The sequence below is a fragment of the Cupressus sempervirens genome, chromosome 6, assembly GCF_028749045.1.
Source record: "Cupressus sempervirens isolate cs-2001-9-10 chromosome 6, ASM2874904v1, whole genome shotgun sequence".
NCBI lineage: Eukaryota > Viridiplantae > Streptophyta > Pinopsida > Cupressales > Cupressaceae > Cupressus > Cupressus sempervirens.
The window spans coordinates 590,024,653-590,048,891 of NC_143123.1; positions in this window are offsets into that span (position 1 = coordinate 590,024,653).

Below are 24,239 nucleotides of genomic sequence, written 5' to 3' on the forward strand. Positions count from 1 at the left end.
TTATGCAAATTTGATTAACTATTACAAATATCTCAAGAAATGCATAATAATATAATCAAAATAGAAATGAACTCATAATACAATGATTACCTTGGAGAAACCCTTCTAGGAGAAAAACCCCACCCTCTAAAATCTGCACAATGCATTCTCAAATCAAGAAGATTACAATACACTTGCAATGCAAGTTTTTATAGGAGTGCATCACCACAACTTGAACTTGTACTCAAACTCAGAGAGACTCCTTCTAGCACCAGTCTTGCAAACTAAACTCGATGATCTAAACACCTCCCCAAGCCCTCCTTTTATAGTGATTTTCCACTTGGAAACCATTTGTTGTTTTACAAAAACATGGGCTAAAACAATGGGCAAAAAAATGATGCCACGTGTTAGCCACTTGTAATTTGTAACTTCAAGAATACCATTTTTGTCCATAATTTTTTCCTCTAGTTTAGAGCCCCATAAAATCCATATAATGAGTTGTTTACACTCTAAAAATAGCTCTTCTACATTGTTCTAGAGACTAGACACATTTTTAACAAATCATACACCTTTTTCCAACTCATAAACATGTGGAAAACTACCACAAACAAATTCTAAATTTTTTTTTAAAAATTCTAGAGTTTTCTAGCTAAAATTTTCTAGAGTTTTCTAAAAAAATCTGGTAAGGTTGAGACACAATTCTCAACATTCTTCCACTTGTCGAACACCTTGCAAGAGTTAGGGCATCCATAGTTTCATGGACTTAATTGCTAGGGGCCAAGATACCCATAGACTCTAGATACCAAACTTTTTTGTGCTCAAGGGATAAGCTAATGCATCAACAAAATTAACCAAAGTCTCTACCTTCTCCAACTTCACCTTGCTATCCTTGACCATATCTGTCAAAAAATGATATTTTACATCAATGTGCTTGGTCCTAGCATGAAATGTTAGGTTCTTTTCTAGGTAGATTGTACTTTGACTATCACTATAAATTGTCATTTCACCTTATTTTAATTCTATGTTTGAACATAGTCTCTTTAGCTAGATAGCTTCCTTGTAGGCATGAATAGCTTCCATATACTCTGCCTCTATAGTGGACAAAGTGACCACAGCTTGTCACTTACACATCCAACTATTTGCACCACCAAATAATGTAAACACATATGCATTGGTGAATCTTCTTTTAACAACATCACTAGCCTAGTCTATATCTACATAGACTTGAATATCTAGGGAATGCTCATTCCTATTCCATGAAAACATATAGAGTACTTTGAGGTACCCTGCAAGTATCTAAAAAACTCTTTTTACTACATCCCAATGTGCTCTTCCTTGATTAGACATATAATGAGAAAGTACTCCCATTGCTTGGATAATGTTTGGTCTTCTACAGACCATAGCATAAATCAAACTTCCAACAACACTTTGATATGGTACTTGACTCATCTTTTCCATCTCTATTGAGGATGTAGGATACTATGAGCTAAAAAGCTTTGTTCCCATAGTAACAGGAACACTCAATGGTCTGGAATCCTACATATTTGATCTTCTTAGAATAGTACCAACATACTTGCTATGTCTTAACCAAAGAATTTTTTTCCCTATCTCTTATAATCTTCATTCCTAGAATGTACCTTGCTACACCAAGATCTTTCATTTCAATCTTTGCTAAGTGCTGAGATTTTAATTCTGCAATCAAACCTTTTTCTTTTCCAATAAGTACCATGTCATCAACATATAAGGCAATAACCAAAAAATAATCACCATCTAAATTGTAGTATATACAGTGATCAGATTTGGATCCCACAAATCCCAAACTTGATACATATGTATCAAACTTTTGGTACCACATCCTAGGACTTTGTTTCTAACCATACAATGATTTCTTCAATTTACAGGCCAAATGATTTTTACCTTTCACCACAAAGTGCTCTATTTGTGTCATATAAATTTGTTCCTCCAAATCTCCATGAAGGAAATCTATCTTTACATCCATCTACTCAACTTCTAGATCATAAGCTACTGTAACAGAAAGTAAAAATTGAATGGATGTCATTTTTTCTATAGGAGAAAAATTTCACCATAATCAATTCCTGCAACTTAGGAGTAACCTTTGCAACCAAACATGCTTTATACTTCTCAATGCTTCCATCTAGATCCATATTCCTTTTGAACACCCATTTACAACCAACAGGTTTTTGTCCTTCAAGAAATGGTAAAAGGTCCCATGTGTCGTTCCTCTTAAGAGCTTCCATCTCTTTTTACATGGCTATCTTTGAGGACTCTGAATCATTCATACCAAGAGCCTCTTTTATATATTTTGGCTCATCAATATTATCATTCAAAACAAATATACACCTTCAATCATTAGGAGAATATCCATACCTTTTTGGTGCTTTCCTCTATCTACTAGACCTTTGAACAAGATCTAGTTTAGGTTCAAGTTTAGGTTCATGATCAGGTTCTCCCTCTTCCTCTAATGAATTAGAACTCATAGAGCTCTCTTCAACATCTCATCTTTCTAAGGGCCTCGATTCAACTTTTTCAGGTGTAGTAGGAAGTTGAATCATTTTTTAAAAAAAAATCTATTATGGCTACACTGTAATAGAAGAAGGCTCAATTTCTCTATAAATAACACTTATAGAGTAAAATACCTTTTGTGTAATGTGATCCAAAAGCTTGTATCCTTTCACACCATAACTATATCCAACAAAGATACACTTGACAACTTTGTTGTCCAATTTTGTCTACTTCTTCTTTGGTACATGAGGATATGCCTCACAACCAAAAACTCTTAGATGTCTTTAAGTGAAGGCTTGTGGCTCGACCATGCTTCCATTGGTGTCTTATTAACAAGAGCTAATGTAGGAGACCTATTTATCAAGTAGAAAGTAGTGGCTATAGCTTCAACCCAAAACTTTTGTTCCAGTCTAGCTCCACTCAGCATAATCCTAGCCTTTATCCTATTTATTCTTTCTGAAACTCCATTCTATTGTAGAGAATATGAAGTTGTGTTCTCTCTTCTAATACCACAATATCTACAAAATGTGTCAAAATTATTGGAGCAATATTCATCACCATTATCAATTCTCAAACATTTTATCTTCTTTCTAGTCTGTAACTCAACCATTGCTTTAAATTCTTTGAAATAATTGAAAACTTTGGCTTTACTTCTAAGAAAATAGACTCATGTTCTTATGCTAAAATCATCGATGAAAGAAACATAATAAATTGATCTACCAATATAAGGAACATCAGTTGGACCAAATAAATCCAAATGGATCAAATCCAAAATACATGAGGACTTATGAGTTCTACTTAAGTAAAACTGAATGTGGTTTTGTTTACCATAGATACAATGCTCACAAAAATTAAAATCAAGATTGCAGTTATTCAACCCATCAACAAGGTTTTTATTCTTTAAGGTTCATACACCTTTCTCACCTATGTGGATAAGTCTCAAGTGCAATAGCATAGTCTTCTCTATAGGTAACTTTGATTCAATAGATAAAGCACCCTTGAATACCCAAAAACCATGACCATATATTGAAAGAGAAACCTTCCCCTTCTCCAACAAAGTAGTCCTCTTCACAGTCTTATCAGAAGTGCTATTGCACTTAACTGTGTATGCATCAAGCTAGTACAATGTACCCAACCTACTTCCTCTTGTTATTACCATAGCACCTCTCACCATTTTTACACCTACTTTAGAAAACTATACATAAAAACCTACATCTATTAGTTTTCTAATAGATAGAAAATTCCTCACTTGTCCCAGGATATGTAAGACACCATCAAGTCTTATGATTCTACCATTAGAAAATTTCACGCTAATACTTACGCAACCAAAAATATCAAGAACTAAGTTATCACCAAAATACACCTTACCACCATCAAACTTTTCATATTTACTAAACCAATTTCTATTAGGAGTCATGTGAAAAGATGCACTTGAGTCTATCAACCATGCATTATCACCTACATGAGTTTCCATGGCTATGATGAAAGCATCTCCATATTCCTTCTTAGACTCAAAATTAGAATCTTGCTTCTTCTTCTTTTTCTTTTCCTCTTTGCAATTCTTTTAGAAGTGTCTAGATTTGCCACAATTCCATCAGATCACCTTGGACTTACCATGAGATTTTGATCTCCCCTTATTCTTGGACTTAGAATGGCCATGCTACTTCTCATTCTTGCCTCTTTCCTTTGGTCTTCCTCGAACACTCAAAGCCTCTTTGGCATTTAGAGAGACCTTCCTTCTCATCTCTTCAGAAAGTAGAGAACCAACAACATCCTCCATCTTCAAGACAATTGAAGTGCTCCTTATGGCCATGACAAGGCTATCACATGAGCTTTGCAATGAAAATAGCAAGATTGGGCACCTTTCTTCTTCATCCATCAACACCCCAATTGAGGTCAACTAAGTCACCAACATATTAAAACTTTCAAGATGTTAAAAAATCTATCCACCTCCTTCCATTCTCAAGGAATACAACTTCTTCCTCAAGAAAATCTTGTTCACAAGTGATTTTGCTTGATAGATCTCACTTAGCTTCTTCCAAAGCTTCTCCATGGTAGGTTCTTCATGGAAATTAATTAGTACAAAGTCTATAAGACACAATTTTATGAGACCTTTAGCTTTTCTATCTATCAAATCATACCGTGCGGCTAAAGTTTGATTTGTGGGCCTCAACTTCTTTTTGTTGACTACATCCCATAGATCTTGATCAATCAATATATCTTCCACCTTCAACTTCCACATTTCAAAGTTTGTGCTAGAAATTTTTTTAACATCAATCCTCCTTGATGTGCTTGCCATCTTTGTAATCCTACAACACAAAAATAAAAACCTTTGCACAAGCTCCCACTCAAACCTTGATTAGCTCAAAAAACCTTGTACCCAACAAATAAAGCCAAAATTGGCTAGGATCTGATATCACTTGTAAGGAATCAAAGGTGCAAAAAAATTCTTCCTACACTTACTTTGAGAGGACAATTATGCAAATTTGACTAACTATTACAGAGATCTCAAGAAATACATAATAATATAATCAAAATAATAATGAATTCATAGCACAATGATTACTATGGGGAAACCCTTTCAAGAGGAAAAAAAAAAAAAAACCCACCCTTTAAAACCTGCATAATGTATTCTCAAATCTAGAAGATTTCAATACACTTGTAATGCAAGTTCTTATAGGAGCATAGCACCACAACTCAAACTCAGACTTGGACTTAGAGAGACTCCTTCTAGCACCAATCTTACAAACTAAACTCGATGATCCAAACATCTCCCCAAGCCCTCCTTTTATATTGATTTGCCACTTGGAAACCATTTGTGGTTTTACAAAAATATGGGCCAAATGATAGGCAAAACAACCATGCCACATGTTACCCACTTGTAATTTGTAATTCCAAGAATACCATTTTCGTCCATAATTTTGTCCTCTAGTTTAGACCCCCATAAAATTCATATAATGAGTTGTTTAGACTCTAAAAATATCTCTTCTACATAGTTCTAGAGACTAGACACATTTTTAACAACTCGTACACCTTTTTCAACTCATAAACACATGGAAAACTATCACAAATAAATTTTATAATTTTCTTAAAATTTTCTAGAGTTTTTCAAAAAAAGCTTGCAAGGTTGAGACACATTTCTCAAAAAACAAGACATTTGTCTATTACTTCCAAAGTATCCTCACCTTGTAACCAACTAATCCTATAAGTTTAAAGATGTCTTAATCTCTTCAAACCAAATTTCTGAACCATCTCCTTAGCAACAAGGTTATTGGTACTAACACCATCCACAATCACCTTGTAGACTTTACCACCCAACTTACAACAAGTACTAAACAAACTAGTCCTCTGACCAACTAGTACTCATGGAGCTAACAAACTCTCTCCTTGCTCAAGTTGACTATCCTAGACTACAACCTCATTTATAATAGCAACTTTCCTACCATGAGGACATTCAAAAGATCTATGCCCTTCTTCACCACATCTAAAATCATTACCACTAAACCCACCTCCACCTATCCTTCTCTTTTGATCAATAGGTTTTGGTTCACCTTCAACACTTAGTTTAGCCTTTTTTGAGTTATCTCACTTCTCCTTCCCTCTAGCATTACCTTGACTTTTCATCTTCAACTTATCTTTTGCCTTCAGAGCATATGAATAAACACCCTCAAGTGAAGAAATATTCAGCATACCAACCTCATTATGAATATTGAATCTCAAACCATTAATGAATTCAGCTAGCTTCTCTTTTAACAATTCTCTAAGCCTAGACTAAATAGTCAACTTGTAGAACTCCTCAATATAATCCTTCATAGTCATATCCTTCTGCTTCAGATTTTGCAACCTCTTAAACAACTCAAGTTCATAATCAACAAGAATGAACTTAGCCTTCAACTTACTCACCGTCAACTTCTATCTAGTTATCTTCATTTCACCTTCTTCTTCTCTATCTCTTTACAGTTCCTTCCACCAAAAAGTAGCATGTCCCTTCAACCTAGTTTGTTCCAACCTTACTCTAAGCAAATCCACAATATCCTCAAGCTCAAAGTAGTCTTCTAATTCACGAATCCAATCAATTGTGTCTTTAGGAGTCAAAGTACCTAAGAAATTAGAAACCTCTATATTATGCTTTAGCTTCAACTAATATCCAAATCTCTCAAGCTAACCATCCCTAGTTATAAAAGGTCTCTCCATATAACTAGTTATGTCCTCGCCACTAGATCCAATAGCTTCAAATTCTTTAGCAACTTCCTCATAGCCATCTTCAGTACCCACATGCCCAGGTACACTATCTAAAGCACTTACAATTTCAGAAATCATGTCACTCTTCATCAATACAATCTTAGATCTAAATTCTGCTCTAATCTTCTCTAAGATCCTTTCCTAGACATCATTACTAAGATCATCAATTGCCCTAGGGTCTAATCTTCTTGGAGACATCTTTCAATATTTTTGTAAACCCAAAGAATTAGATCCACCAATCTAGAAGATCAATTAGCTCCACAAGATCAACCTTATCCAACCCAAGATCCTAGTGCAAATTACCTCAACTTCAGTGATCGATTCACACACACTCAGGAAAAACCTTTTCTTTGATACCACCTAATGTAGTGCAAGGAAAGAGAATCCCAAAAGGATATGTCCAATCCCCCAAAAAATAACCACATAGTAGAAACACAACAAAAAGAAACAATAATGAAAGATCTAATACCAAATCACATTTCTTTATTCATAAAATAATTGATTACATGCAATATGCTAGGTTGTAAGGCCTTCCAAGTTAGGAAAAATACAAACAACAATTACAATAATAGTTCTGCAAGATCCAACTTAAAATCTCAATCCCAGCTAGTCCAAATCAACAACTAGATAAGAACACCAAGAAGAATCCACACTTGTATCATTAGGTCCATCAAGCAATCCTGTGGCTCTCAAGTTGTAGATCCTAGTTCTTCAAAGTTTGCATCTACCTTGCATTCACTTCTTTAATTTGTATGATCATTATTCCTAAAGAATCCAAAAAAGGCCCTACTTATATCCAACTATGCCACAAGTAGGCCCAGTTGATTATAAATTAAATTAAATCCATTACATTAAATATATGTTGAGCCACATGATGGCTACAACACAAATTAAATACCCATACACAAATTAAATGCCAAAAGTTAGCTCATAGACAACTTGGCACTAACAGGAACCAAGAGCAAGCTGAGTCCTAGAGAAAACCAAGCCAAGCATCAGCTAAACCAAAAGCGATGTCGAGCTCCCAAAGCATGTCAAGCTCCATAGAGTATGTCGAGCTCTCAACGTCTATCAAGCTCCTTGGCTAAAACTATGTCCAATAACAACCGAGCACCATTCCTTTGGTGATTGAGTCCAAATCTTTAAGCCAACTCCCTCCAACATGCAGGATTGCAAGCCAACCAAGGATGCTTCTACATCAAAATCCACATCTTGACCTTTCATATATATGAAACCCAATGTCAAGTCAACTTGAATACCCTTTCAAATAAACAAATAACATATATTTAGTGGGCTTTCATAAACCAACTAATAAATAAAACTACTCTATTGTAGGTTGGCTAAAACTAAAAACTAAGTCGCTCAGTTACCACTTAGTTCCTTGGTAACCAATTTAACTTGATTTGCACTAAACTCCTTTGGTAACTAACTTGACTCAGTTTACACAAGAATCCCTTTTATAACTAACCTAGCTTGGTTTACTCTTGATCGTTGAACTTGACTTCTTCTAAAAAAAATTTGGCTAATACTAGAGTCTTTTTAGCTCAGTTCCAACCGGTAGTGCACAATAGAGTATAACATTTGGGTAATATCAATGACAATATACAATTGAATAATTGTTATCAATAGTATTTTTGCAATGGATAATCAAGATGATTGAAGGATCCATAATGCAAATTCCTCAAGTAGTAAAGAATATGCTGAGGCCTAAGGATTTTTATCTTGGTAAAGATTTTCTTTCCAATTTGGAAGATTAGATTGTGAAGCCCAAGTATACATAGTTGAGGATATACCAATGTAGGATACCTACTCATAATTTTCCATTATTTGTTCCAAAGAGATTAGGTATTTTTGAATTCATTTGTTAGATGATGTAGGTAGAAAAGGACATAGCCCAACTAATAAGGAAGGGTAATATACTCCCACATTTTATTGTATTTGATGCTTTTATTATTGGGTATAATATAATTATGGAGGTATAGGAGTATGTTAATAGTAGCTACTAGTTGGAAGGTGAAAAAAGTAGGGAATATGATCTTGAAGGGCACATTCAAAGTATTAAATCCAGATTTACCCATCAGTTAAACCTAGACAATGATGCTATTGGAAATTGTGATGGTTTGACCCAAGTTATTAGATATTAAAGAAATGGCATGTCTTGTCCAATATTGAGGGAAAATGGTTAAGGGTCTACTCTAGTTTTACTCAAATAAAGACATAGAAGTGATGAGAATTGAAAAGTGTATGTAAAAATTTGATGAACTATACCAAGAGTATTTAAAGAAAGAAATGGTTAAAGATATTGAGGAAACATCAGTTCGCCATAAAGCTAAAAGGAGAAAAGTGGACATGACTGAGCCTAGATCTAGGACTCATATGTCCTTACTACAACAGGAGGAGGGAGTCACCATATCATTAGTTTCAAATGATTATTATGATGATGAAGCATCTACAAAGATTTCTTGAGTTATTGAGAGCTTGAAGGATGATAAAGGGTTTGGATCCTTCGTGACTTCCTTGAACTATTCTAAAGAAAAGCATGGATATCATGCCCAAATAATGGAGAATGATTTAATAAAAAATATTGAAGATGAGAGGGAAGCCATTTATTTATGCTTTATTGAATAAGAAAATTTTATTCAATCAAATGAATTCAAAGTTTTTGGATTAAGTACAAATTGAAGGATTTTGAGGAGAAAAAGGCTAAGAGACTTGAAGGGGTGGATGAGTCATAACATGCTACAATTATACATTAGATCATGTGTGAACTAGATTAGGACAATATAACTTGCATAGTGGACGAAGCTAGAGAAATAGCTAAGAAGAGTGAAATCTTGATTTTATCTAGTTTGACTCTCAAGGAGTTATTCTTACTTGACCAAATAAGGAAGTAGGAGGATTCTACCTTGGTGTTAGAATTTGAGTCATTGGGGAAGAAATAGGTTATGATCCAAGAATAGAAACATTGGCCACTTGGGTAACATTCATGGGAAATAAACCAAAGTTGATTGACATTTCACAAGGTCAAGAAGGAATGTCCCTAATCTAGATTGTTGAGAATACATATCTAGATCTTATTGCTACAAGACTCACTCATGAGGCAATGTTCAACCAAGTTCAAATTAGGAATATAAAAGAAATAATAAAAGTGTTGCAACAAAGAGAAATGGAAATGAATTCTATCATTAATATGATGCATGTAATGACTCAAATGTTAGAAAAGGAATTGACTGAAAGGGTTCTAGTGAAGTTTCCAATGCAATGATTATTTAGAAAGCTCATGTCATTGCTGAAGAAGAAAGTCCTAGAACATAATTGATTAATTGTCATGATTGTATTTTAAATATATTGATAAAATTTCTTTTGTATAGGGAAAATGTTATTTTAGATAAATGTAGAGAGGTTTTTTAGGGGTACAATAATATTTGAAGCATGTTAGATTTCTTTGCAAAAGGAATCTAGAAAGGTTCTCAAAATTGGATAGAAAATGGGGTCTATAAAATTTTGAACTAAATAAGTTGTTTGTAGTTACTAAAATGATACAAGGATGACAAGACCTTTCAAATGTATACATTTCATAGATTACTCAACAAATTGATTTCCATGGGGAATAAGTTTTCCAAATATATTGTTGGGGTTAAAATAACCTTAGGAAATAGGTGGAGTGATCTATAGGTTTGTTCCTAAACACTTTCTACTTTCACATGGCCCACTCGTGCCCAGATAGCCAAATTGATTGAAGTTTACATAAAGGTGTCTGAGGAAGTCAAGGATGTAACTATTGTTGCAAAAGAAGATGTCGAAGATGCTTGATAGTTATCTTATATTTTTCAATTTTTTTTTGGTATAGTTAAGTAATTAGTTTAAGTTATGTAAAGGTCTAAAGCTTAAAGAAAAGGTACCAAGACCTATATTTATAAGAATATCATTTTGAAACTATGATATTGAAAACAATATTGGAGAAAACACATTGCAATTTTTAATATAAATTAAATGCTTTCATCTTTGTGTATTTACTGAATGACTCTTGAATCTAAACACATCTTCTTTATTTCTTTATAAAGAAATAGAAACAATGACAGTTCCTTTAAATCTCTTTTGGTTTATGGTGTATTAAATATCTCATGTTCTGCATTATTGTCTTAGATTAATACTATAGTATCAGTGAATAGAAATAGTGCATGAACTGGTTCTACATTGGTCTCCTTAAGTTGGGGTTAAATTCATCTAGGTGTGGGATTGCATTTATCTATCATTTTATCTAGTGGTTGATGAGGTTCATATTGTCTTTAAGGGTTCAAATAATAAGATTATGTCAGAATTGACTCTATATTCCCAAAAGGACTAAGGACTAGTCATTATATGTTTCTTTTAAGTGCATATGTATGGTTGTAGGCTAGTGAGGTTCAATCCATCATTATTGTGTAGATTCCCTCATAAACCTTTCTTTCTTTCAAAACACCTAGATTTCTCTTTGAGAACCTTTGCCAACTCAAGAGTATCATTAGGTCTACACTTAAAATTATTAGCCACCTCTACCATAGGTACAACCACCTAAGTCTTTAAGAGCCTAAAGTGTGGAAATTGAACAAAGAAAGACTCAACCTTCTTTGTTGACCAAAATTGTGTTGAGTTTTCTAGCATCAAGTAGGCAAGCTCATAGGTAGCCAACCAACAATTCTATGTAGCACAAGGGTAGAAACACAAATAATGTTTGACTATGAAATAATATGCTAAGGATAATAAATCTCAACATGCAAGAAGAGAACTTATCTTATCATATTCAAGCCTAGATACCATGGCATGATTGATCTTTTTCAATTGCATATATCATTTGAATAGAAGACAAATGGATTGCATAAATAAACAAAAGCATTACCAACTTAACATACAATAGATTAGTAATGATAACTTAAAAATGCATCTAGACACATGAATACAATATATTCTTTATTCTCTCTTTAAATATAAAAAAAATCACAGATACTTTTGTAAATAAAACAAATCCAAAAATATGTAAATAAATTTCTCCATAGTTTCCCCTTTGTCCAAAAAGTTATTCCTCCTTAGATTGCAAATGAGATTGTGTTTATAGACTTCCCTTAGATAAGCACCTAGTAACCACTTACAGTAACCACCCAACTACTTATGACAACTACCTAAGGTGGTTACCTGAGACAATTACTTAGAATAACTACCTAAACCAACCACTTATGATAACAACCCAAGTGATCACTTAGAATACCTACACGTTTACAAGCGAGTTAAGATTTATCCAACTTTTATGAAAATAAGACCCAAAGTCTAACTTACAATACAAATGAGTGAGTCCATAAGTCACCTTTATAAATAAGTTCTTTGAATATCGTAACATCAAAATGAAATCAAGCCATTGGTCTTGTCATTGTGCCCTCTTCATCTCATTTTATCGATCCATAAACTATTTGTTCACGAGCAGTCTTAACTTACAAGAATACATATTCCAATTGGATTTGTTAAACATCATTTTATTTCCATCCATCCAAGGCAAAGGTTTTCCAAGTGTTTGTGCAAGGTTATCTCTTTCATTTCTTTTCATTGTTATGACACAAAGTACCCAATCATGTTATATACAATTGATCTAGATCTTGTTACAAAATATCAAAAAATGATTTGGGATTTTACAACATTTTCAAGAAAGATTTTGAATTATTTTCAATAAATTTGGATTGTATTCATATCATTGAGACAAGGGGGACACCAACCCAATATCTTGCATAGAATTCCTTTACTAATGAAATTAACCTCATTATTGTGAGGTAAAAAAAATCTATTTTAGATTGGTTTGTTTAATGTAACTAGAAAACTTTTAATGCAATTTATATCTTGAAAGCTATGTTCACAAAATATGAAATGTAATTCTACATCCATAAGTGTAACACTGATACACTTGGTATCAACCTCAGGGCCAGATCATTAAGAATTCTTTGTAGCTTTTGATTATTACGATCAATGCAGTATCATCCTTTTGAAACCTCCCGTCTAACAATTAGACACACTATAAAATGGGGTCATCCTTAAACATCACAAAATAAGGAAGAAATCAAGCTTGGAAAAATGAGTCAACTTTGACTTTTTAACACTTTTAGCCTAGGAATCAAGCCATAATGTGTGATGTTTAAGTATTTCAATCAAATGGTCTATACATTCTAAAAAATACAAAGAATTTTGACATAGGTAATGGCTTTGTTGTTTATCATGTTTTCAAAAGTCTTTTCAACAAGCTCAATCTATGTGTTTGTTGTGTCTTTTCAACAAACCTTTAACACACTCTTCAAATAGTAGCCATGTATTCTATCAATGATTCTATATTTTTTAATCCTTTCCAATAGGAATAATTCAATTTTTTAGAGAGGTTTATAATTGTAAAGACCTCTTTTTCATACGTTATACTCGATAGGCTTGATAAAATAATACTTCCATAGCTAGGTCTCATTTGATGCCCTTTATTGTCTACATGGACTAATAGGTAGTTATAAATAATTAGTTACAACTTAAGTTAACTATCTTTATTTTAATTTCTACAATATTATGCTACAAGCTCCATTTCATTGGTAATTTACAAAGTTGGCCAACTTTCCAAAGTTCCATTGATAATTAGATTGCAAGTGTTAATCCTCTAACAATGAGAGTATATCAGCATTTCAATAAATTTCTAAAAGTTAACCAAATCAATGATGGATAAATAATTCAACCTTATCAAAACTTCACTATAATGTCTTATGTGTGTATGCAATTTGGCCACCCTTAAACATCACACATTAAGGAGAAAATTAAACTTCACTTTTGTATGAGTGGCTTTATTTAAATTTTCTTCAAAATTTCAAACAACTTCATCAAATTTTTAAAAATCCCTAATTTATAATGTTTATATTGACTTCTTCAAAAATTTAGTACTTTTCATATTCTTGTACCATTCTAAAGAAAATTGTCCATCATTTTTCCATAGGGAATGTTGATCACCTATTCTAAAACTCTAAGTTAGTTATTAATCAGATTTTCATGATTGAGTATTAAAAACTTTGATGCCTTCGAGAATAATATAACTAGAATTTGGGTGATTTTTAAAGTGAACTTTGAGATAGAAATTCAATCTCATGAGGCTACATTTGAAAAACTATGCTTAAGTGCTCATGATGAATGCAATGGTTTGTAAAGATGGGAGATATGTTGACCAACTCACAGTAGGATTGGAAATAAAAATATTTGGTTGTAAGAACATAATGACCACTCTTGAAAGAATTTTATGAAAATGTGCCTTGTCTTCTAGTCAAATGATAAATTTAATATGAAAATTAAAAATTTGGATAGTTCAAAATAAGGGCTAACAATGTCTAATGTTGGTACTGCACAAACACTAAAATGATCACCTAGACTATGGGCCCTCATACTTCAATTTATCAAATGATGGAATTAATTTATCAATTTCATGAATCAATGCCTTACACTATTTTCAATTGAAATCAATTTTCTTGATCAAGTCGTAAATAATTCAATTATTTCAATATTTCCTAAGGTTTGATCATTTCATCAATAATCTTATTTAATTAAAAGAAAAAATCTATTTTAAATTAAAAAATAATCTTAATTAAAAGAAAATCTCTCTTTTACCTAAATAATTCTATAAAATCTCTCTTTTAATTAAATCATCTTATCTTATTTAATTAAAAGAAAATGCCCCTTTTAGGTAAATAAATAAATCCCTGCTTAAAGCTCTTTTTTATGGAAAAAGGAAATAAATTAATAAATCAAATATAAATAAATAAAGATTCCTTTTTTGCACATATTTCTAAGTGGTGGGCTTTTTTCCTCTCACTTCCCTTTTTAGGGATTTATCCCACATTGCTCTTGAGGATGCATTCCTCTCCACACTTTCCTTTGTAAGAAGTCCTCTCCTTCTGATTTTTAGAGATCAAGATTTTATTGTTATGTTGCAGAGCACTTGAGCTTGGACATTGCAACTTCTCTTTTCTTGTCTTCTTCTCTCATGCATCCATGTAAATCCATTTAGATTACTCCTACACTTGCACATTAGATTAGATTTATATTTCCTTTCATAGAATAATCTTGCATTTGCATTTCCTTTCATAGATTAATTTTCTTTCATGTGTCATTATCATATAGAATAGATTTCAGTTTATTTGCATACATATTTTATGATGGAGACTAGCACTCTTTCTTTTCCTATTTGAATCTCTTGTTTTAGAGTGTACTTGTATGGACACAAACTAGGTCTAAACAGAGAGACTCCATTATAAATCCTTGCACTCTATGAATAGAGAGTTGTGAGCCACCATTTGAGACCTCATTCTTGAGCAATCTTGGATACAATATTATAGCTCATTTGGTCGATTTATGAGAACTAGTCTATTTTGGGAAAACAACTCCCTAGGGCACAAATGAAAATATCTTTTTAAAATATGACATTTTTGGAAATATCTCTATTTTCTAATAGGGGTCTCTTTTTTGCATTTCAGGTTTGGGATCTGAATTCATGTCATATAGTTCCAATCTATTTGACTAGGTCAAAAATCAAAATTAAAAAATGACATTTAATGATTAGCTTGCACTTATTTTTACATGGTTCAATGCATGATATGACTTGTAATTTAGATTTTTTTTGGTTATTATTGCTTATCAAAATTTATTTTCATATCTAACCCTAGGGTTTGCATGGATTACTAGGTATTTTATTTAAATCTCTATAATATTTGGTTTCCTTTCATTAAAATAAACCTCTCATGTGTCTCATTTGAGTGCTTTCTTGCCTTCATAGATCACATTTGAAATTATTCTCTAAAAGAACAAACATATATATACTTTCTCACATATCTGTTACACATAGTAATTAGGCCCTATGAGCACTATTTTTGGATCTTGAGAGAGTGGACTTCAAGCTCTTCTTGATGATGGAACCAACTGTAGGTAGGAAAGGTGTTAATCAACTCTAGGTTCAAACATTTTTGAGTCTTTGGCAACTAACAATATGTTCTCTCTTGAGAGAAACATAAATTGTTGTCAATAGAATAAATTTTTATAGTTGGTATCTACAGTTTAGCAGGTCAATTAATCTATTTTTTGAGTTTTGGTAAGGTGAAGAGGCTAAAGAATTATGCTTTGGTCCCTTTGGGATTATTAGAAACTTGGAACCCTCAAATCTGAACCAAGTCCCCATGTGGTCCATGTTGTGAGTCTTCCTTATTAAAGAGTGTTAAGCATAGTGGACACTCCCTTTATTAGGTAAAACACATGCATAGAACCTCAAGAGGTATTAGCCATTCCTATTGTGGATCAACAACTACTATATAAATGGCCTTGTGGAATAAATCTCCATAGGTGTGGTCTCTTGTTGGGCTATCAAATCTCCTCAGTATTTTTTGATTGATTAAATTCCTAGATTGTGTCAAAACCTTGGTGTGCCGAGAATAGATTGCAACAGTTGTAGAGTTGACCATTATTACAAACCATAGTGAAACCAACTTTTTCTTTTCTAGGATTATGTGATGACTAAAAAAAATTTTGAGACTATACACAAGTAGAGTCCTGAGGAAGTAGAATACTACGTCACTATTCTTGTTCATGTATAGGGTTACTTTGTCCCTTGCTTATTGTTTCAAGACAATTGTTTGCTTGAACTCCCTATTTTTTTTATTGCATGCCTAATTAATACTAAAAATCTATTAATACATCTAGTAGGTCAATTAAAATGAATAAAAACCTAGTTCTCCAATCAAAAACTAACTTTTTAACTTGCTTGATTTTCTATCTTATCAGTTTTGGTCTTCCTCGATTGATTTGGGTCAAATCAGGTAATTTATCCCATTGTTAGAAGCCTATTTGCACTTTGGATTCTTTTTTTTTGACTTTTTGAACTATTAATCTTTGATTTCATGAGTAACCTTGCTTGGAGTTGGTGAGCTAGAAAACATCCTTGTTGAGAAGATAAACCTTTGGATCCTTTGATAACACAGTTGGAGAATATTAGTAATCTCTTGTCCATTCACTTCCATAAAAATTCAAATCCAATCAATATAACTTGGATAAATCATCCTCCTAATCCATATGTGTTTGGGTATTCACCCATTCAATGAACATCTCTATGGAAATGTTAGTTTATGCCTCTTACAAAATTCTATCTTACCACCTCTCTTTTGGACAAGTGAGTGCTTTTACTATCCTGGTTTGGTACCAATGTTTCTTAGGGTCATCCTATCACCTAGTACATTTTCTTTCATGCTGGTTACAACAAGATATCAAGTAGATCAAGGAAAGTAACCTCAAGTAGTCTTTAACCAATTACCCTTGGTTCAAACTCGCCAAAAATATAAAGGAAAAGAACCCGTATTTGATCAATCACCTAGAAATAACTGAGAAATTTGGTTTGATCCCAAGAGTAACCTTAGTGAGTTCAGTTTACCCTTACTATCTTGTTTCTTGGACATTGATATGAGTTACACAATGACTTGAAGAGAGAGAAAAGAAATGGATAAATGCCTTAATGACATATTTTAAAAATATATAGATATTATTTCAATTGGCAACCCATCCCGTGAAAATTGATCAATCTCACATCTTATCTCAACTAGATATCTAGATGCACACCAAAGGGAGGAAAGAGATAAGAGGCAAGCCTATCAAGAAGAAAACTCACAATATGAAGACCAAGATGATGAACCGTATGGCACTCATGTGAATGCAACATACATTAATGACTTTTTTAGACATTCAAGATCAAGTTCACCATTCAAAACAACTTCAAGATACATGAGTGAAAGAGTTAATAAAATTGAGCATGAAAAGAAAGCCTTCCTAGATGAACAAGTTAAAAAGGAAGAGAAATTTAGAGTCCTAAAGTTGGAGAGAAAATTTTTGTTGGAGATAGAAAGGAAAGCCTCCCAAGAGGAGCAAGATAGACTGTTGGGTCAACAACTTAATGATCAATTTAATAACATGTGTATTGGTGGTGAAAACAACTCTCCTCCATCCACCCCTCCTAAGACTCTATGAAGTGGAAGAAATTCAAGAACACCTTCATGATCTCCTAGCCCTAGAGAAAGGAGGGCTTCCAGACATGATAATTATAGGATATGAACACCTCTTAGGAATTCAAGACAACCTTCACAATGTTCTCATCATGATTCACAATATGGGGGTAGTAGCTCATGTTGTGATCTCAACTTCCAAGACTTCATGAAGATACAACAAGAACCACTCTTCCATTAGTATGTGGAGATATATTTAGATAAAGACAAAGGCAAGTTCCTAGAGAGTTTAGTCAAAAAGGTCACTAGAGTACCCTACAACCTTGATGTGGACAAGAAGACTAAGAAGCAAGGTCCATCTCAAGAAGAAGAGATCAAAAAAATTAAGAGTATGATGGAAAATATTTTGGCACCCAAGAATTCATTCTCACTTGATTCAATTTTTCCTAATCCTTTTGACAAAAGTGTTAACATGAAATACTTCCCTAGAAAGGTTGAGATCTCTCAATATCACAAGTATGATGGGAATGAAGATCCACATAATCATGTGCTTAAATTATATATTATGAGTTTTGAGCTCAATCAAGATGATTCATACCTCATGAGATTTTTCCCAAGGAGTCTTAAAGGTCAAGAGATGAAATGGTTCACCAAAATAACTCCCCCCATTAAGATTTTCAAAGAGCTCATCCATAGATTTGTTCAACACTTTGCATATAACCTTTTAAGATCTATCACCATGTTGTCTTTATTCCAATTAAAGAAAAATCAAGGGGGAATCCTTTGTTACTCTCTTGGAAAGGTGGAGATGAAAATGCTCTCACTACTCTAGGACTATCCCTAAAAATGAGAAGATTGGTATCCTTGTTAGAAACTTGGTTCCTGAAATGTGATATGAAGTTAAGAAGATGGGTTTTGATTCCTTTGACACCATGGTTGAAACCACACATAGGATTGAGGATATTTTTAAAGAACATGGAATTTTAACCAAACATAGAAACAAGAACAAAAACAAAAGTGGTCAAAATAATAACAACCCTAACAAGGATAAAGGAAAGAACTCACATTGGAATAGGAACAAACAAGTGGTCAATGATGAAGTTGTGGACTCCTCCAAACCCAATGATCAAAATTTTCTCCACTTTTCTAGTGCTATTCAAGCCATGAAACTCAATGTGTCTAATAAAAAAGAGAATAGGCCAAGATACCAAGAAAATCCTAAGAGAGAGATATGTCAATTTTGAAAAATTGGAGATTCATATGACGATGTCTTGAAAACACTCATTGCTAACAACCTTGTGCATCCTCAATATCCCTCAAATAATTATATACCTAATGTCAAGCTACATTGGTGGGATGAAAAATCCTTTAATAAGTTTCACAATAGCATTGGACATGATATTGAGAACTGTTGGAAACTCAAACATATCATCCAAGATCTCATTGGGAATGGAAAACTTAAGGTAGATGGATTGAACACCAATGCCAATCATAAAGTACTCAAAGAACCTTTTCTGAAGTGTGAGAAAGTGAAGGAGGAACCTCTAAACCTAAGAATGTCAAGGCTAACATTAATTGCACTTACACAGATGCAAAGAATACTATCAACATGCTTGAAGACTAGAAGAAAACATCAACATAATGTTGGCTACAAAACCCTATGGTTATGATTTAGACATAGACTCTTCTCCTATCTTTGATGAAGAACCTATTATGGTCCTTGTAGACACCTAAAAATTGGCAAAGACCGAAACCATGCAATTTTGATCAATCAGTGCAAATTAAAGAGAATTTTCAAAGAAACACAATAGACTTTCAAATCAAAAATTGCATCAAGTCATTAATCACCTATCAAATTGACAAGACCTAAATAAACTTTAAAAGAGGAGAAAAACAATTCAAATTCATAAAATGAAATTCAAAAAAGGAGGAGGAAAAATAAAAAAGTGCTGAAAATAAATAAGACATTTATTAAATCAACAAAATCATTTATCCTCACAAAATTGGAAATCTCCCTTTTTCCTTTTAAAAGAATTATAAACATCCTAAATTATCCTCAAAATGAAGTATGTTGGACTCTTCCTCCTAGTCTCTTATGAGATATTTTTAGTTTTACTTTCACCCACTAGTAAAAGGTGAAAATCCTAATTCTTACACCAACCCCTTCCAAAATCTTATAAATAGGAGGGAAATCCAAGAGCAAAAGGACCCAAGTTTTAGGCATCTACACTATAGGCACATTTGGATTCATCATTTAAGCTTTAGCATTTTAGCAAGTTCATAGAATTTTAGTATTGATTTTATGTTTAACATCATTCATTGCATGTTAGCTTGTTGCATATCCATTTTGATAGCATATAATCTACATTATACTCATAGATCTTGCATGCATTCTCATAGATCTACATTTTTAGCATACTTCTATTCTAGAATTGTCACTAAAATGTTGGTCTAAGAGTTATTTTAGCAGTTGTAGTTAGGGAAACATAGACACTCGTAAAGATCACATTCTGATGATGATATCTTGGGTCTAGTCTAGTTCATCATCAATCTATTTGCATTCTACACTAAAGTTTATGAATACACATTCACACCGTGTACAACCCTAACTCTAGAATGTCATCTCAAACTCTCAATTTTCTCACATAAAGTCAAGGTATCATTTTCATTAGAGGACCTAGTTCAGGTCAACCAAGTAAACCAAAGAAAGTAGCATCCAAGGATGTCACCTCAAAACCAATAGTCAATCCTATGTCAAGCTATAATCTTTTTGATCAGTTGCAAAGAACCCCAACTCAAATTTTGATCTTTGAGATCTTAGAGTTATCCCTAAGATACAAGCAAGTCTTGGAGGATGCTTTGCATGTACTGAATGTCCCCAACAACTTAGATGTCAATAAATTCCAAAACATGGTTAACCATATTGCTAGCCCTCATTATTTTACCCTTTTGGAAGATGATGATAAAGCTTTGAGCCATCCACACGATCTCTCTCTTCATATTGAGGTCATGATCCACAAAACACATATTAGGCATGTATTGATAGATGGGGGTGCTAGGCTTAATATTTGTTCCTTGAGTATTTTTAAGGAGTTGGGTTATTATGAAAAATTCATATATACGAGAAAAAAGATCACTATCAAAGCCTATGATGAGGTAGAAAGAAGTTCCAAAGGGTTGGTTGTCATTCTAGTTAGGATTTTCCCTATTGAAAAAGATATTTTATTCCAAGTGGTTGACGTTGGTTCCCTTACATACAATATCTTACTTGGTAGACTGTGGATTCATGATATGAAAGTTGTGTCATCTACCTATCATAAGTGTGTTATGTTCCCATACAATGGAATAGAGATTTGTATACTTGGGGATAACACTTTATCTATTAACTCAATTTCAATGAGTGCTCATGTTCTCCTAAATAGAGAAGTGGAAGAATTCAATGTAACCTTAGCTAAATGTAAAGACAAGTTCAATTCAGTAGACCTTGGCATGGGGGGGTATCAACTCAACTCCCTCACAACACTACCATTTTCACCTAGGTCTTATGGCAAGCCTTCACAAGAAGTGAGACCTTTCTCTTTAGCTATGCCTTTATAAGAAAGAATAGATTATTATTAGAGACTAAATATTTAGAGAAGAGAAATAAATGCATAATGAGAAATTTCCTCCCTCTCCTAAAGCTAATGGAAGAGAGTATACTTTTTTCAAATAGATGGGCTTTCCTAGACATGGACCTCTTAGTCACAGATTGGATGCTAGAGCCAAACCCCTTGATCATGCTCTTTTTTAACACAATTCTAAGGAGACAATTGGCCTAGGATTTGTGAATCACAAAAAAAATACTACTGCTATTCTTGATGAGTCAAATAGTGAAGATAAACCAAAATATATACCTAATTTGAAAAATCAACAAGATATGTGTGAAGATTGGGTCCCTTCCACTAATCTCCTTTGGGGAGATTCATATAGTCCATTCACTCATGAGATAGTTGCAACCTTAGAACAAGATGAATAAGATGTAGAAGATCCTATCAGAGAACATCAGTGAAAGCATCTTTTTCATTTGATGGAAAGAGAAGGTGTTACCCTTGATGACATTAGAACTTCTACATCAAAGCATCCCAAACCTTCATGGTGTAAACATCCTAGTTGAAGTTCCAAAACAAGTTCATATGAGTATGAGTGGGACTCCTTGTCAAAGTCTTTCATAGTTGACATGGATGTTGATATCATGAACACTTATAGTTCTTGACTTGAGGTAGCTGACAAGTCATGTGTAGGATTAGAAGATTTGAACACACATGTTGCATTAGTGGACAATTCTTCACTTGTTAGGACAAATCCCAATTTGAATGACTTAGAGGAATACTTGACAGACTTTGGATATTTGATAACTAGAGATGATATCATTCAAATTTACAACCTTGAACTAGCCATTGAGTTATCTTATGTTCATCCTAACCTCATTGATTGGCCCCAACACTATCAAGAACCTAAGCTCTTAATGTTTCAAAATGATTATGAGATAGCCTAGTACTTGAATACCATTGAACATGTAGTCTCTTCTAGCTTTGAACCAACTACCAATATGATAGAACCAAACATCAAGTACCTTAGTCACAAAAGAAAAAGGAAAGAAAATCAAAAGAATAAGAGCTCTGATGGAAAAAAATCACTATGTGGTGGTGTTAGAACCAAAAAAGGTAAAAATAAATTATGTATCCAAGGGTGAAAACCTTTTCGAGGCACCTAAGGATGAGGCACTCGATCATCTCCCTAGTTAATTTCAAGATAGATCTTCAATGCTTATTGAACCAACACAAGTAGTCAATTTGGGTATAGATGAGGTTCCACAGATAGTACAATTGGCTCAGTCCTTGTCACCACAAGAAAAAGAAGCTTACACTAAGTTCTTATAGAAAAAAAAGATCAACTTTGTGTAGACTTATTTAGATATTCTAGGGTTGGACACTAATCTTATCATGGATCACTTATCCATAGCTTTGGGTGTCAACCTAGTTAAACAAAAATTGAGAAAGATGCATCCTCACATAGCTCTCCTTGTCAAAGAAAAATTAGAAAAACTATTGAATGTTGGACTTATACAAGCCATAGCTTATGTGGAATGGATATCAAACATAGTATCTATATCTAAACATGAAAAATCCATTTGTGTATGCACATAATCCTGAGATCTTAACAAATCTTGCCCAAAAGATTATTTTCCACTTCCAAATATAGACATGATAGTAGATATAACCACGAGTCATGAGATTTATTCCTTGATGGATGGTTTTTCTAGATACAATATGATAAAGATAGCTCTTGAAGATCAAGAAAAGATTGCATTCACTTGTGCATGGGGTACCTATTGTTGGAATACTATGCCTTTTGCAAAAGCCATCTATCAATGGGCTATGACCACCATTTTTCATGACATGATGCATAAAAACATGGAAGATTATGTGGATGACACATTGGCCAAGTTTAAGAAATGAGACACACACTTAGATGATTTAGAAATCATTCTAGATTGCATGGAAAAATTTAAATTAAGGTTAAATCATAAAAAGTGTGCATTTGGAGTCACCTCTAGAAAACTACTAGGATTCATCATTTCAACAAGTGGAATAGAGGTAGACCCTAAAAATGTCTAAGAAATCATAGACATGACACCTCCTAGAAACATTAGTCAAATGAGGAGTCTTCAAGGACATCTTCAATCCATAACGAGATTCATTTCACAATTGGTAGATAGAGCTCAACCTTTCAACAAGAACTTACACAAAAGAGTCAAATGTGTTTGGAATGAAGATTGTTAAAAGAGCATAGATCAAACGAAGAAATACTTGGAAAATCCTCCTATTTTAATGTCTCCTATCTAATGGAAACCACTTATTCTATACATTTCAGTGACAAAATCTTCCTTGGGGGCATTACTAGCTCAACTTGATGAGCATGGGAAAGAAAGATAAATATACTACATTAGTCACACTCTTGTTTCATGTGAGGTTAACAACACTAGCATTGAGAAAGCTTTCCTTGTAGTTGTATTTTCTTCCCAAAACTTGTGACATTGCATGCTTGCACACACTTTAGACCTCATAGAAAATATAGATCCACTCAAGTATTTACTAGGTAAGGCTGCCCTCACTAGTAGGCTTGCTAAATGGTTGATGATCCTTTCAAATTTTGACATAGAGTACATTGAGTGTAAAGTAATCAAAGGACAAGCCATAGAAGATCATTTGGTTGATTTCCCAATACAAGATAATACATCTATTCAAGTTGATTTCCTAAATGAACACCTCATGTATGACTGAAAGAACATGGAAGATTTTCTTTAATGAATCTTTTATGCAAAATAGTTCAGGAGCTAGTGTGTTGTTTGTTTCTCCTCATAGGTACATGATTCTTGTTGAATAAAATTGTTTAATTGTGTGTTGTCTTTGATGTTACAAAAATGGCATATCA